Source organism: Salvelinus fontinalis, unplaced genomic scaffold (assembly GCF_029448725.1).
Source record: "Salvelinus fontinalis isolate EN_2023a unplaced genomic scaffold, ASM2944872v1 scaffold_0232, whole genome shotgun sequence".
Lineage (NCBI taxonomy): Eukaryota > Metazoa > Chordata > Actinopteri > Salmoniformes > Salmonidae > Salvelinus > Salvelinus fontinalis.
Window position 1 is genome coordinate 230,742 of NW_026600441.1, and position 16,253 is coordinate 246,994.

At 43.1% G+C, this 16,253-nt stretch overlaps 4 non-coding genes across 4 annotated transcripts; 2 read left to right on the forward strand and 2 right to left on the reverse strand.

The window, feature by feature from the left end:
- The first annotated feature begins 7,040 nt into the window (after positions 1-7,040).
- Positions 7,041-7,112, forward strand: trnat-cgu (transfer RNA threonine (anticodon CGU)). Its single transcript has one exon. It is a non-coding gene; the product is annotated as a tRNA-Thr (tRNA).
- Positions 7,113-13,245: 6,133 nt separating this feature from the next.
- On the forward strand, positions 13,246-13,317 carry trnaa-cgc (transfer RNA alanine (anticodon CGC)). The gene has a single exon. It is a non-coding gene; the product is annotated as a tRNA-Ala (tRNA).
- Positions 13,318-15,429: 2,112 nt separating this feature from the next.
- Positions 15,430-15,501, reverse strand: trnat-cgu (transfer RNA threonine (anticodon CGU)). The gene has a single exon. It is a non-coding gene; the product is annotated as a tRNA-Thr (tRNA).
- Positions 15,502-15,966: 465 nt separating this feature from the next.
- Positions 15,967-16,038, reverse strand: trnaa-ugc (transfer RNA alanine (anticodon UGC)). The gene has a single exon. It is a non-coding gene; the product is annotated as a tRNA-Ala (tRNA).
- Between the last annotated feature and the right edge of the window lie 215 nt (positions 16,039-16,253).

A 16,253-nucleotide genomic window follows, 5' to 3' on the forward strand; every position in this document is an offset into this window, starting at 1 on the left:
AGTCATCTGTTTTTGTAAACTGTAGCACATGGGTTCAATCCTTGTTTCACTGGCTACTCAACACTTTGCCTTGCAGCCATAAGAAGTTTGAACATGTATGCGGTCCAAAGTTAATCACCAACTTCTCTGCTGAGTCTATTTAGTTGTTAAATTAGCTTTTGCACAACTCCCACTTTCCAGAATGTTGACATTCTAAGAAGGAAATAGATGTGCCAAGTCATCTGTTTTTGTAAACTGTAGCACATGGGTTCAATCCTTGTTCGACGTTTACGGACTATAGCTGATATTATGGAAATGTACTTTCATTAGAACAGTGTAAAGAAAGAGTCAATTGTATTGATACTGCGACCTGACCATCGACCTGATACTGCGACCGTGACCGCAGTATCTGTATGCTCTAGTCGGCTGGCCCTCGTTACATATTCGTCACGCCAGACCCACTGGCTCCAGATCATCTATAAGTCTATGCTAGGTCAATCTCCGCCTTGTCACAGCTCACTGGTCACGATAACAACACCCACCTGTAGCACGTGCCCCAACAGGTATATCTCACTGGTCATCCCCAAAGCCAACACCTCCTTTGGCCGCCTTTCCTTCCAGTTCTCTGCTTCCAATGACTGGAAGAAAATGCAAAAATCGCTGAAGCTGGATGGAGACTTATATTTCCCTCACTAACTTTAAACATCAGCTATCTGAGCAGCTACCCGATCACTGCAGCTGTACATAGCCCATCTGTAAATAGCCCACCCAATCTACCTACCTCATCCCCATTTTGTTTTTATTTACTTTCTGCTCTTTTGCACATCAGAATTTCTACTTGCACATCATCATCTGCTCATCTATCACACCAGTGTTAATTTGCTAAATTTTAATTCATTCGCTACTATGGTCCATTTATAGCCTTACCTCCTCACGACATTTGCAAACACTATGTATAGACATAGTTTTTTTTCTACTATTATGTAATTGACTGTACGTTTGTTTATTCTAAATGTGTAACTCAGTGTTGTTGTTTGTGTTGCACTGCTTTGCTTTATCTGAGCCAGGTCGCAGTTGTAAAGGAGAACTTGTTCTCCACTAGCTTTCCTGGTAAAATAATGGTGAAATAATACAAAAAAAGAAACATTTTTATATTTTCCCAGAAGTGGATGTAGCTCACTGGTAGAGCGCATCCTTTGCATGTATGAGGTCCTGGGTTCAATCCTCCGCTTCTCCAATGTAAATTTTTGCATTGACCCAATACCTACTTTCCAGAATGTTGAAAATCTAACCAGGAAACAGAGATGTGCTAAATCATTTGGTCTTGTGTCGTGTCTTTGACTATGCCAGATTAATTGCTATGACATGCTATTCTATAAAATAATTTCTCCGTAATTAATATTACCTGATTGAACTAATCATGTAAATATGAATTAACTAGAGAGGGACACCACGAAAGAATATTTATAGATCTGTTATCTTTCGAATAAACTCTTAAAGATTTAGTAATATTTTCCTAAATAGCAGTCACATTAATCGTCATTTTATTCAGTCTCATCTGAAAGTTGTAAGTCCTTGATTATCTGCAAGAATCCTGGCTAACAAGTTGAATCAGCAATACAAAATTGGGTTTAATTATTTATTTACTAAATACCTAAATAATCACACAGAATCACACATATACAATTAACTCATAACTTGATCACAAATTACGTCATACAGAAAGACGTCCCTAGCGGGCAGAATCGATATGACAGCTTGTTACACAAAGGAAAGGGGGGAGTCCTAGTGAAAGAGCGGGAGAATTGAACATAGGCGGGCTGTACTATCGTAAATACAGTATCTTATGCATTCTAAATTACCGCCCATTTGAAGAGGAAAATGCAATCAATATTTACTCTGAGCTGCGCTTCAGTAGGTTGGTGGTAGATCATTTACATTTACATTTAAGTCATTTAGCAGACGCTCTTATCCAGAGCGACTTACAAATTGGTGCATTCACCTTATGATATCCAGTGGAACAACCACTTTACAATAGTGCATCTAAATCTTTTAGGGGGGGGGGGGGGTTAGAAGGATTACTTTATCCTATCCTAGGTATTCCTTAAAGAGGTGGGGTTTCAGGTGTCTCCGGAAGGTGGTGATTGACTCCGCTGACCTGGCGTCGTGAGGGAGTTTGTTCCACCATTGGGGTGCCAGAGCAGCGAACAGTTTTGACTGGGCTGAGCGGGAACTGTACTTCCTCAGGGGTAGGGAGGCGAGCAGGCCAGAGGTGGATGAACGCAGTGCCCTTGTTTGGGTGTAGGGCCTGATCAGAGCCTGAAGGTACGGAGGTGCCGTTCCCCTCACAGCTCCGTAGGCAAGCACCATGGTCTTGTAGCGGATGCGAGCTTCAACTGGAAGCCAGTGGAGAGAGCGGAGGAGCGGGGTGACGTGAGAGAACTTGGGAAAGTTGAACACCAGACGGGCTGCGGCGTTCTGGATGAGTTGTAGGGGTTTAATGGCACAGGCAGGGAGCCCAGCCAACAGCGAGTTGCAGTAATCCAGACGGGAGATGACAAGTGCCTGGATTAGGACCTGCGCCGCTTCCTGCGTGAGGCAGGGTCGTACTCTGCGAATGTTGTAGAGCATGAACCTACAGGAACGGGTCACCGCCTTGATGTTAGTTGAGAACGACAGGGTGTTGTCCAGGATCACGCCAAGGTTCTTAGCACTCTGGGAGGAGGACACAATGGAGTTGTCAACCGTGATGGCGAGATCATGGAACGGGCAGTCCTTCCCCGGGAGGAAGAGCAGCTCCTTCTTGCCGAGGTTCAGCTTGAGGTGGTGATCCGTCATCCACACTGATATGTCTGCCAGACATGCAGAGATGCGATTCACCACCTGGTTATCAGAGGGGGGAAAGGAGAAGATTAATTGTGTGTCGTCTGCATAGCAATGATAGGAGAGACCATGTGAGGATATGACAGAGCCAAGTGACTTGGTGTATAGCGAGAATAGGAGAGGGCCTAGAACAGAGCCCTGGGGGACACCAGTGGAGAGAGCACGTGGTGCGGAGACAGATTCTCGCCACGCCACCTGGTAGGAGCGACCTGTCAGGTAGGACGCAATCCAAGCGTGGGCCGCGCCGGAGATGCCCAGCTCAGAGAGGGTGGAGAGGAGGATCTGATGGTTCACAGTATCAAAGGCAGCCGATAGGTCTAGAAGGATGAGAGCAGAGGAGAGAGAGTTAGCTTTAGCAGTGCGGAGCACCTCCGTGACACAGAGAAGAGCAGTCTCAGTTGAATGACTAGTCTTGAAACCTGACTGATTTGGATCAAGAAGGTCATTCTGAGAGAGATAGCAGGAGAGCTGGCCAAGGACGGCACGTTCAAGAGTTTTGGAGAGAAAAGAAAGAAGGGATACTGGTCTGTAGTTGTTGACATCGGAGGGATCGAGTGTAGGTTTTTTCAGAAGGGGTGCAACTCTCACTCTCTTGAAGACGGAAGGGACGTAGCCAGCGGTCAAGGATGAGTTGATGAGCGAGGTGAGGTAAGGGAGAAGGTCTCCGGAAATGGTCTGGAGAAGAGAGGAGGGGATAGGGGCAAGCGGGCAGGTTGTTGGGCGGCCGGCCGTCACAAGACGCGAGATTTCATCTGGAGAGAGAGGGGAGAAAGAGGTCAAAGCACAGGGTAGGGCAGTGTGAGCAGAACCAGCGGTGTCGTTTGACTTAGCAAACGAGGATCGGATGTCGTCGACCTTCTTTTCAAAATAGTTGACGAAGTCATCAGCAGAGAGGGAGGAGGGGGGAGGAGGGGGAGGAGGATTCAGGAGGGAGGAGAAGGTGGCAAAGAGCTTCCTAGGGTTAGAGGCAGATGCTTGGAATTTAGAGTGGTAGAAATTGGCTTTAGCAGCAGAGACAGAAGAGGAGAATGTAGAGAGGAGGGAGTGAAAGGATGCCAGGTCCGCAGGGAGGCGAGTTTTCCTTCATTTCCGCTCGGCTGCCCGGAGCCCTGTTCTGTGAGCTCGCAATGAGTCGTCGAGCCACGGAGCAGGAGGGGAAGACCGAGCCGGCCTGGGGGATAGGGGACATAGAGAGTCAAAGGATGCAGAAAGGGAGGAGAGGAGGGTTGAGGAGGCAGAATCAGGAGATAGGTTGGAGAAGGTTTGAGCAGAGGGAAGAGATGATAGGATGGAAGAGGAGAGAGTAGCGGGGGAGAGAGAACGAAGGTTGGGACGGCGCGATACCATCCGAGTAGGGGCAGTGTGGGAAGTGTTGGATGAGAGCGAGAGGGAAAAGGATACAAGGTAGTGGTCGGAGACTTGGAGGGGAGTTGCAATGAGATTAGTGGAAGAACAGCATCTAGTAAAGATGAGGTCAAGCGTATTGCCTGCCTTGTGAGTAGGGGGGGAAGGTGAGAGGGTGAGGTCAAAAGAGGAGAGGAGTGGAAAGAAGGTGGCAGAGAGGAATGAGTCAAAGGTAGACGTGGGGAGGTTAAAGTCACCCAGAACTGTGAGAGGTGAGCCATCCTCAGGAAAGGAACTTATCAGGGCGTCAAGCTCATTGATGAACTCTCCAAGGGAACCTGGAGGGCGATAAATGATAAGGATGTTAAGCTTGAAAGGGCTGGTAACTGTGACAGCATGGAATTCAAAGGAGGCGATAGACAGATGGGTCAGGGGAGAAAGAGAGAATGTCCACTTGGGAGAGATGAGGATCCCAGTGCCACCACCCCGCTGACCAGAAGCTCTCGGGGTGTGCGAGAACACGTGGGCAGACGAGGAGAGAGCAGTAGGAGTAGCAGTGTTATCAGTGGTAATCCATGTTTCCGTCAGTGCCAAGAAGTCGAGGGACTGGAGGGAAGCATAGGCTGAGATGAACTCTGCCTTGTTGGCCGCAGATCGGCAGTTCCAGAGGCTGCCTGAGACCTGGAACTCCACGTGGGTCGTGCGCACTGGGACCACCAGGTTAGAGTAGCAGCGGCCACGCGGTGTGAAGCGTTTGTATGGTCTGTGCAGAGAGGAGAGAACAGGGATAGACAGACACATAGTTGACAGGCTACAGAAGAGGCTACGCTAATGCAAAGGAGATTGGAATGACAAGTGGACTACATGTCTCGAATGTTCAGAAAGTTAAGCTTACGTTGCAAAAAATCTTATTGACTAAAATGATATAGTACTGCTGGCTGGTGAAATAGGCTAGCTAGCAGTGGCTGCGTTGTTGACTTTGTTTGAAAGTGTAGCTGGCTAGGTAACCTCTAACTGGCTAGGTAACCTCGACAATTACTCTAGACTACACAATTATCTTGGATACAAAGACGGCTATGTAGCCAGCTAAGATCAAACAAATCAAACTGTTGTACTGTAATGAAATGAAATGTAATACTACCTGTGGAGCAAAGCGGAATGCAACTACTCGCTCCAACCCGGAAGTGCGTATCGTAGAGGGAGAGGCAATAGAAGTGTTGTTTCTTGTATTATTGTCTTTTGTGTCTTTAGAGGACTGCTTCACCTTAATGTCCCCTTTCCCCCCTTTCCCTTTTCTTCTGTCCTTATTTTGTCCCACTTTGTCCCTTCTTTGTCCCTTCTTCTCTTCTGCCAACTAGACACTCCTTGTTAGCTAGCTAGCTTCTTCCAGGAATGTCCCTAGCAACTGCCTAGCAACAGGTAAACAACTTAGCTAGCTAAGAAAACGGTATAACGGTATAAATGTTTTTTCAATGCTAGTGTTAGGGTACCAATTGTGACAGGTTTGGTAGGGAAAAGGCCAGAGTTGGAGATCTCTGGTAAAGACTACTTACTGGTTTGGTAGAGAAATGGCCACAGTCGTAGAGCTCTGGTAAAGACGACTTGCTGCTTACTCCATGATGCCCATCTTTACTGGAGCCCAGTCATTTAGGTGGTAGTCCTCCAAGGAGTCTGTCGCCAACCCGAGTCCTCTGTCCTTTGAAGAATGTCTCTGGTAGTCACGGGAACGTTGTGTGTATTAGACGGGATACTTGGACTGTCCTTCCGAACCTGCGTTTAGCTGTTGCTAACTCCAAGGCTGGGAGATATCACTTCTGTAGTGAATACGAGTTCAAAGTTCATACCATTCACAATCAAAGTCCATGCTGATGTTGGCTTCATCTATAGTGATTATCTGAACCATTCTGACACTGGATCATCATCCTAGCATACCCGGAACAGCAAGTTATTTTCTGGGAAAATGGCTTTTATAGTGGAGGGAGAGGGGTGTGTCTGAAAAGTCTATTATAACCCATGCCTCTTCACAGGGGCAGACCACTGTGAGCAGAGGAAAACTTATGAAAGCACAGATCTCTCATTTGGAAGCTAAAATTACATTTCAGCTCTTCACAAATAATGTCATATTCAAACATTTGAATTAAACAACAATTCCATGTGAATCCGATATCTCTGACATTTAGACTTTCCACAGTAGAGTTTATGTCATTCAAACCTTGATGAGAATGTGTCAGAGGGCAACCGAACTGACATAATATACCTTAAGTACCACCGCATGTGTTCAGTTGGTCGAATTACCAGAATATAGTTCATTTCCCCCAACTTCTGATGTTACCCAGAATCTCTATGTTAACCCATGGGTTTCTTTATGTCACATCAGTTATAGTAGGGAGAGAGAAAAAGGTGGAAAGAGGTATTTATGACTTTCATAAACCTACCCCCAACCCAACGTCATGACACTTGTAATCTGAAGAACATGCTTCAATCCCTGTTCGCACATTTATAGAACAGAAGTGGCATGGTTGCCAACTTTTATGGCATCATTTTAAAAAACTGAAGTTCATGTGTTCGATCCCTGTCCGTAACTGTTTTAAGAATTGCTGCTATCATTTCATTGTAGTTTCAATGGAGTGGTGTATATAAAAAGTATATTGAATTAATATTCCATTTTCTCAGCAAATGAAATGGGATGGAAGCTCAGAGGGGGAGTGCATGCTGTATATGTTTGAGGCCCTCGGTTCAATCCCAAGATTCTCCGCTGAGTTTATTTGTTTGCCAAATTCACATTTACACAAATACTACTTTCCAGAATGTTGATATATATTACTGTATAGATAGGCATGGTGGCCAAGTGGTAAGGCGTCGGTCTCGTAAACCGAAGATCATGGGTTCAAATCCCATCCGTGCCTTCATGAAAGACATCTGATACCATTGAAATGTACTCTCATTTGAGCACTGTTAAAACAGAAAGTTTTTCAATATGGCATCACAACTACTAGAGAAAAGGGGATGTGTCTCTATGTTAGAGCAAATACTTAACATGTATGCGGTCCAAAGTTAATCCCTGACTTCTCTGCCGAGTCTATTTAGTTGTTAAATTAGCTTTTGCACAACTCCCACTTTCCAGAATGTTGACATTCTAAGAAGGAAATAGATGTGCTAAGTCATCTGTTTTTGTAAACTGAAGCACATGGGTTCAACCCTTGTTCGACGTTTACGGAAGATAGCTGTTATTATGGAAATGTACTTTCATTAGAACAGTGTAAAGAAAGAGTTAATTGTATTGATATGGCCACTGCGACCTGTATGCTCTAGTCGGCTGTACCTCCATACATATTCGTCACGCCAGACCCACTGGCTCCAGGTCATCTATAAGTCTATGCTAGGTCAAGCTCCGCCTTATCTCAGCTTACTGGTCACGATAACAACACCCACCCGTAGCACGCGCTCCAGCAGGTATATCTCACTGGTCATCCCCAAAACCAACACCTCCTTTGGCCGCCTTTCCTTCCAGTTCTCTGCTGCCAATGACTGGAACGAATTGCAAAAATCGCTGAAGCTGGATGGAGACTTATATTTCCCTCACTAACTTCAAACATCAGCTATCTGAGCAGCTAACCGATCACTGCAGCTGTACATAGCCCATCTGTAAATAGCCCACCCAATCTACCTACCTCATCCCCATTTGGTTTTTATTTACTTTCTGCTCTTTTGCACACCAGTATTTCTACTTGCACATCATCATCTGCTCATCTATCACACCAGTGTTAATTTGCTAAATTGTAATTCATTCGCTACTATGGCCTATTTATTGCCTTACCTCCTCACGACATTTGCAAACACTATGTATAGACATTCTTTTTTTTCTACTATTATGTAATTGACTGTACGTTTGTTTATTCTAAATGTGTAACTCTGTGTTGTTGTTTGTGTTGCACTGCTTTGCTTTATCTTAGCCAGGGGCCTGTTGCACAAAAGTAGAATTAAGACATCCGGGATAAATGACTCAGCTGAGCTCAATGAAGCCAAAACATGTGCGTCCAGGCTTAATTGGTTGCACAAAGACCAAGCCAGGATGAGCAGACACGGATTCATTAAGCCAGGTGAAACCAATCCTGGATAGGTGCGCGCTCACGGCTCACTCAAATAGACCCCGCCACAGATCACAGATTAACTGATTTACCATGGCAACTAGAGCCGCGTACTTTTCCCCGTCGGAAGCACAAATCCTCATGGAGGCATACGAGGAGGTTAAAGATATAATTAAGAAGAAAGGCAACACCGCCACAGTGATAAAGCAAAGAGAAAAAGCGTGGCAAAGTATTGCAGACCGCCTGAATGCGTAAGTAGTGCACAATTACACAGTCACCGCTCCGCTGAAACATCACAATTACAATTCAAATATTTAATTCACATCTCCAAAAATGCAGTTGTACTGTAATTATGAAACGGTTAAATTTTTAATTGAAATGCACTGCAGATATGAGTGAAATTGTGTAAAGTAACTCCATCACACTGTATAAAGCTATGATACATTTTTTGATATTTTTACTGAAAACAAGACAAAAATACCAAGTAATTTTTTGCAGTGTGACTCCATTAAATGTGTGTGTGTGTGTGTGTGTGTGTGTAGATTAAACATGAACGGGCCAAAACGGACATGGCAGCAGGTCAAAATCAAATACAAGAACATTCTGCAGAATGGTATGGTCCCTGACTAATATTTAACAAAGCACAAGCATATATTGTACCCAGAAGTTGCCTGCTCACACATTGTCTGTACTGTTTTAGCAGTGAAAAAGAATACCCACAGACAAGGCACTGTTGGTGGGTCACCAAAGGCTGACCTTACCCCAGCAGAGGACATGGCCTTGGAGCTAAATAAAGGCAGGCCCGTCTTAGAGGGGATCCCTGGGGGGAAAGAGACGAGCATAGGTTCCTCCCAAGATGCCACCCGCTTCATTCAAGGTATGTCCTTCCATCTCTACATGGGATACAACCACATTCATATTGAATCAATTTGGACTGTCTGACTTTGGTTTACCTATTGCCTTGCAGTGTCTGGCAGCACTGTGTTCCTGTTAGAGCCACCAGCACAAGCACCAGACGATGCTGATCCAGTGAGTACTCCATCAAAGGCATACTGTAGGCCTGGCATGTCTTGTCTACTAGCTTCAATATGAATCCGATTAAATGTGATAGGGTGAAGGCCCCAGTGCAGCAGCAACAGCACATGATGGAGACGATGATGAGGAGGAGACCATCTCTCTGGATTCCAGAAGGCATGAGGTATCATGTTAAGACTGTGAAAGTACTATTTACTCTACAATGGTGAGGAGTCCTCATCAAAATCAAAAAATCTAATTTCTTTTACAGGACCCAGATGCTATACAGTGGGAAAACCAGCCTGGCAACATAGTGCGTATTAATAAAAGGACACCACATCCTGCCAAATTCCAGCTGCGCTAATTGTATTGTGTTCACAGAGCTCACAAGCTATCAGAAAGTTGTATGGCAACCACCTCCGGCGCCAAATAGAACTGGCAGACATAGACATTCAGTACAAGAAGAAAAAGATGGAAAATCTTGCACTGGAGTCCGAAATAAAAAAGAGGACAATTAGGAAACTGGACCTTGAAATAAAAAAACTTGAGAGGGAGGTGAGATATGCCTTCAATGTACACTGTATGCTAACTGTAACACAAATGTATTAATCATTATTTTTCTTTCCTCCCCCAGCTCCAAGAAGATGACACAGCTCAAAATAAAAATTAGGTATATTCTCGTAAAGTCAAGTGAGCCATGACATATGAGCTCTTATTGTGAGCACACAGGACGGTGGCATCTTTCTAAGGTTTTTTTTATTTTCCCAGCAATCAGTACAACCAAGTCATCGTTATAAGGCATCGCCCTCTTTTGCCCACCCCCCCAGCACCAGGTGTGGCCACTAGCCTATATGAAGGCCCAAAATTGTGTGTTCCTTTCTGCTCTGACAATGGCATGCCCATTCGTGCGAGATGTGGTGGATGAAGAAGCACTTGTGCTGAGGAGAGCCTTCAGGCGAGAAAGGGTCTTCAGGGACCGGTTGGACCCACTGGCCTTCCCTGATGACCATCTATATGAAAGATACAGGTTTTCTGCAGATGGCATCAGGTATCTATGCAGACTACTGGGTCCCAGGATTAAGCACCGCACTGCACGGAGCCATGCACTGAGTGTGGAGCAAATGGTTTGTGTGGCCTTGCCCTTTTTTGCTAGTGGAGCCTTCCTGTACTCAGTGGGGGATGCAGAACAGCTGAACAAGGCCACAATTTGCCGCACAATAAGGAGTGTGTGTCTGGCTATCAAAGCATTAGCAGATGTCTTCATCTCCTTCCCTGGCCACAGAAGACTCTGTGACATCAAAGAGGAGTTCTATAGGATTGCAGGTAAGAGGATCTACAAATTACAGGACAACTGTTAACACATAGTAGGATACTCATTACTTTGTGTGACAGGTTTCCCCAATGTCATTGGTGCAGTGGACTGCACACACATAAGGATAAAAGCCCCCTCAGGTGCCCATGAGGCCGATTTTGTGAATAGGAAATCCTTTCACAGCATTAATGTTCAGGTGAACATAACTTTTTGATATTGTCCATTGACGAACACTCTGCATTGCCAGTGATGTGCATTGATTGGTGTAATACTCCTCATCTTATGATTTCAGATGGTCTGCAATGCTGACTGTGTGATCAGCAATGTTGTGGCAAAATGGCCTGGCTCAGTCCATGACTCCAGAATCTTTCGGGCCTCTGAAATCTATCAGTGCCTATCACAAGGTAAGCCACACAACCCCTATTTATAACCATCATGGCTGTGTCAAGAATATCACTGTGTTTATGAGGTAGTAATGATGAGATTTTGTGTTGACAGGTGAATTCTCTGGTGTGTTGCTGGGAGACAGGGGGTATGGCTGCCAGCCTTTTCTCCTGACACCTTTCACAGACCCCCAGGAAGCACAGCAGACCTACAACCATGCCCATGCCAGGACCAGGGCCAGAGTTGAAATGACCTTTGGCCTCCTGAAGGCACGCTTTCACTGCCGTCACAAATTAAGGGTCAGCCCTGTTAGGGCATGTGATATTACTGTGGCTTGTGCTGTCCTCCACAATGTGGCCTGCCTGAGGAAGGAGAGGGCCCCCAGAGTGCCACCAGCCATGGACTGGGACAATCCGGCAATCTTCCCTGATGACGACAGTGGTCGGCTGCTGAGGGACCAATATGTGTTGAATTATTTTAGTTAGTATGTGTACTTTCAATTTTGGTTAAATATGTCCTGCGGTGGCAGAGGAATTTGGGTTTTTTTGGGTTCGTTTTTTTACGAATTTGGCCTCTTATGATGTTTGTGCGGTATACTGTGTGTAATACAAGGCTGCAGGGAGGCTACTGCATCCATTCATTTGTCTGTTCAGTTGATGTGTATGGATTTGTCCTACATTTATTTTAGTGTGCAGACATGCAGGGTGTGTTATATACAGACCTTTGAATGTGTATGTATCATTTTGTATAATATGCTTGGATTCTGTGCTTTCCATCTTGTAGAGTCACTGTGACTTCAGTTTCGAAAGGAGCTGATGGTTTACCTGCCTGGTTTTGTCCTTATTCAATAAAGGAACATAATGTTACACATTGTGTTTTTATATTCATATGGAATGTGTATTTGTTTATATGACAGAGTACTAGGGCCACACTGAAGAAAAAGGATAAAGTCATAAATTTATGAGGCTGGTTCTTTCTGCAGAAAAGCTACATATTGTTTTGATACTTATGACAATGTGATACTTAATATTCTGGCACATCAGCATGTCTTTGTTTATGAAACCATACTGAAGTACAATTTCACGAAATGCCCCACATCTGTCATTTTAACAACTGTCCTCCTTTAAAACAACTGGTTACAATATTATTACTTGTGTTTTTTTCCCCTCTGTGGCCCTAAAATTCTATCATTTTATATATAGCCTTATAGTCTATGGGAAACTGTAAATTATCTAATGATAGCAACATCATCTAAAAATTATTTTTTATCCAAAATCATTGAAATTAATGATCACAAACGTTTAAATAATGACAGTGGGTCTAGTTATATGTGATAACAATGTATAGTGAGCAGTGAAATAACTATTGGTTTCCATTTGTGGTGACTGCTGACTGACATTAGGGATGAGATTAAATAGATCCTGGAATTTAGCCTGGTCTGGAGCAGGCTAGCTCCACAGAATAAATCTCCATGGTAATTTATACCATAACATATCCTCCTGCCCCCTATCCATCTTTAGTGCAACCGGATTACGGATCAATTGAGCCAGGATCACCAAGATATCCTGGCTTAATCCCTTATCCTAGTTTTGTGCAACAGGCCCCTGGTCGCAGTTGTAAATGAGAACTTGTTCTCCACAAGCTTTCCTGGTAAATAAAGGTGAAATAATACAAAAGAAGAAACATTTTAATATTACCAAGAAAGGGGATGAAGCTCAGTGGTAGAGCGCATGCTTTGCATGTATGAGGTCCTGGGTTCAATCCCCAGCTTCTCCAATTTACATTTTTGCATTGACCCAAAACCTACTTTCCAGAATGTTGAAATTCTTAGCAGGAAACAGAGATGTGCTAAATCATTTGGTCTTGTAATCTGAAGAACATGCTTTCAATCCCTGTTCGCACATTTATAGAACAGAAGTGGCATGGTTGCCAACTTTTATGACATAATTTTAAAAAACTGAAGTTCATGTGTTCGATCCCTGTCCGTAACTGTTTTAAGAATTGCTGCTATCATTTCATTGTAGTTTCAATGGAGTGGTGTATATAAAAAGTATATTGAATTAATATTCAATTTTCTCAGCAAATGAAATGGGATGGAAGCTCAGAGGGGGAGTGCATGCTGTATATGTTTGAGGTCCTCTGTTCAATCCCAAGATTCTCCACTGAGTTTATTTGTTTGCCAAATTCACAGTTACACAACTACTACTTTCCAGAATGTTGATATACATCATTGAATAGGTAGGCATGGTGGCCAAGTGGTAAGCCGTCGGTCTCGCAAACCGAAGATCATGGGTTCAAATCCCATCCGTGCCTTCATGAAAGACATCTGATACCATTGAAATGAACTCTCATTGGAGCACTGTAGAAAAAGCACGTTTTTCGATGTGGCATCACAACTACTAGAGAAAGGTGATGTGTCTCTACGTTAGAGCCAATACTTAACAACTAAATAGACTCAGCAGAGATGTTGGGGATTAACTTTGGACTGCATACAAGTTAACCTGTCTAGGATCAGCGTGGCGCTAGCGGCACACCCCCCCCCCCCACTGAAAAACCAGTGCCGCGAAATTCAAAAAAAATATTTTTTTTAAATATTTAACTTTCACACATTAAAGTCCAATACAGCTAATGAAAGACACAGATCTTGTGAATCCAGTCAACATGTCCGATTTTTAAAATGTTTTACAGGGAAGACACAATATGTAAAGATGTACATCTATTACCTAAAAACACATTAGCATAATCCACCATCTTTTATTTGTCCACCAACACCAGTAGCCATCACCAATTCGGCTAAACTAAGATATTTATAGCCCCTAACCAACAAAAAAACTCATTAGATGACAGTCTGATAACATATTTATGGTATGGGATAGGTTTTGTTAGAAAAAAGTGCATATTTCAGGTAGATGGCATAGGTTACAATTGCACCCACCGTCACAAATGGAATAGAAAAACTACTTAGAGCAACGTGTTTACCTACTTACTAATCATCAAACATTTCGTAAAAATACACAGCATACACGAATCGAAAGACACAGATCCTGTGAATACAGACAATATTTCAGATTTTCTAAGTGTCTTACAGCGAAAACACAATAAATCGTTATATTAGCATAGCACATAGCACATAGCAGCCCAGCATTGATTCTAGCCAAAGTGAGCGATAAAAGTCAACATCGCCAAAAGATATTAATTTTTTCACTAACCTTCTCAGAATTCTTCCGATGACACTCCTGTAACATCATATTACACAATCCATATAGAGTTTGATCGAAAATGTTTATATTTAGCCACCAAAATCATGGTTAGACAATGTGAAATGTAGCTCAGCTGGTCAGAAAATGTCCTTGCGCCACTTAGACAGTGATCTACTCTTATACATAAATACTCATAAACGTGACTAAAAAATATAGGGTGGACAGGGATTGATAGACAATTGAATTCTTAATACAATTGCGGAATTACATTTTTTAATTTATCCTTACTTTTCAATACAGTTTGCGCCAAGCGAAGCTACGTCAAAAAACATGGCGTCCTAAGCCACTAAAATTTTTCGACAGAAACACGATTTATCATAATAAAAATGTCCTACCTTGAGCTGTTCTTCCATCAGTATCTTGGGCAAAGGATCCTTTCTTGGGAGTAATCGTCTTTTGGTGGAAAGCTGTCCTCTTGCCATGTGGAAATGCCAACTGCGTTCGGGATGAACTGAAAAGCGTGCCCAGCTATTCACATCGTTTCAAAAATAAATGTCCCAAAATCGCACTAAACGGATATAAATTGCTATAAAACGCTTTAAATTAACTACCTTATGATGTTTTTAACTCCTATAACGAGTGAAAAGATGACCGGAGAAATATAACAGGCTAAACTAACGCTTGGAACAGGAGAGGGTCGGTGTCCTCCACGCGCGTGACGCACCAAGAAAAGACTTGCTAGCTACAGGGTTTTTTGATTTATAGGGCCTGTGAACGCGCAATCGACCCCATTGGAATCGTCATCACGTAAAGGCATCCAGGGGAAGACGTAAGAAGTGTCCGTACAGTCATAGCAATAACAGTGCCCTTTTAACTGACTTCAGAACAGTGGCCAACATTTCTGAAATCTGAATCCATGTCAGGGAAATTGCTGTAGAATGGGCTCTGTTCCACTTAGAGACAAAATTTCAACTCCTATAGAAACTATAGACTGTTTTCAATCCAATAATAGTAATAATATGCATATTGTACGATCAAGGATTTTGTGGGAAGCCGTTTCAAAAATTACCCAATTAGCATAAATATCCTCAACAGGCTAAGTATTGGCTCTACCGTAAAGACACATCCCCTTTCTCTAGTAGTTGTGATGCCGTATTGAAAAACTTGCTTTTTCTACAGTGCTCCAATGAGAGTACATTTCAATGGTATCAGATGTCTTTCATGAAGGCACGGATGGGATTTGAACCCATGATCTTCGGTTTACGAGACCGACGTCTTACCACTTGGCCACCATGCCTACCTATACAATGATGTATATCAACATTCTGGAAAGTAGTAGTTGTGTAACTGTGAATTTGGCAAACAAATAAATTCAGTGGAGAATCTTGGGATTGAACAGAGGACCTCAAACATATACAGCATGCACTCCCCCTCTGAGCTTCCATCCCATTTCATTTACTGAGAAAATGGAATATTAATTCAATATACTTTTTATATACACCACTCCATTGAAACTACAATGAAATGATAGCAGCAATTCTTAAAACAGTTACGGACAGGGATCGAACACATGAACTTCAGTTTTTGAAAATTATGTCATAAAAGTTGGCAACCATGCCACTTCTGTTCTATAAATGTGCGAACAGGGATTGAAAGCATGTTCTTCAGATTACAAGACCAAATGATTTAGCACATCTCTGTTTCCTGCTAAGAATTTCAACATTCTGGAAAGTAGGTTTTGGGTCAATGCAAAAATGTAAATTGGAGAAGCTGGGGATTGAACCCAGGACCTCATACATGCAAAGCATGCGCTCTACCACTGAGCTACATCCCCTTTCTGGGAAATATTAAAATGTTTCTTTTTTTGTATTATTTCACCTTTATTTACCCGGAAAGCTTGTGGAGAACAAGTTCTCATTTACAACTACTACCTGGCTAAGATAAAGCAAAGCAGTGCAACACAAACAACAACACAGAGTTACACATTTAGAATAAACAAACGTACAGTCAATTACATAATAGTAGAAAAAAAAGAATGTCTATACATAG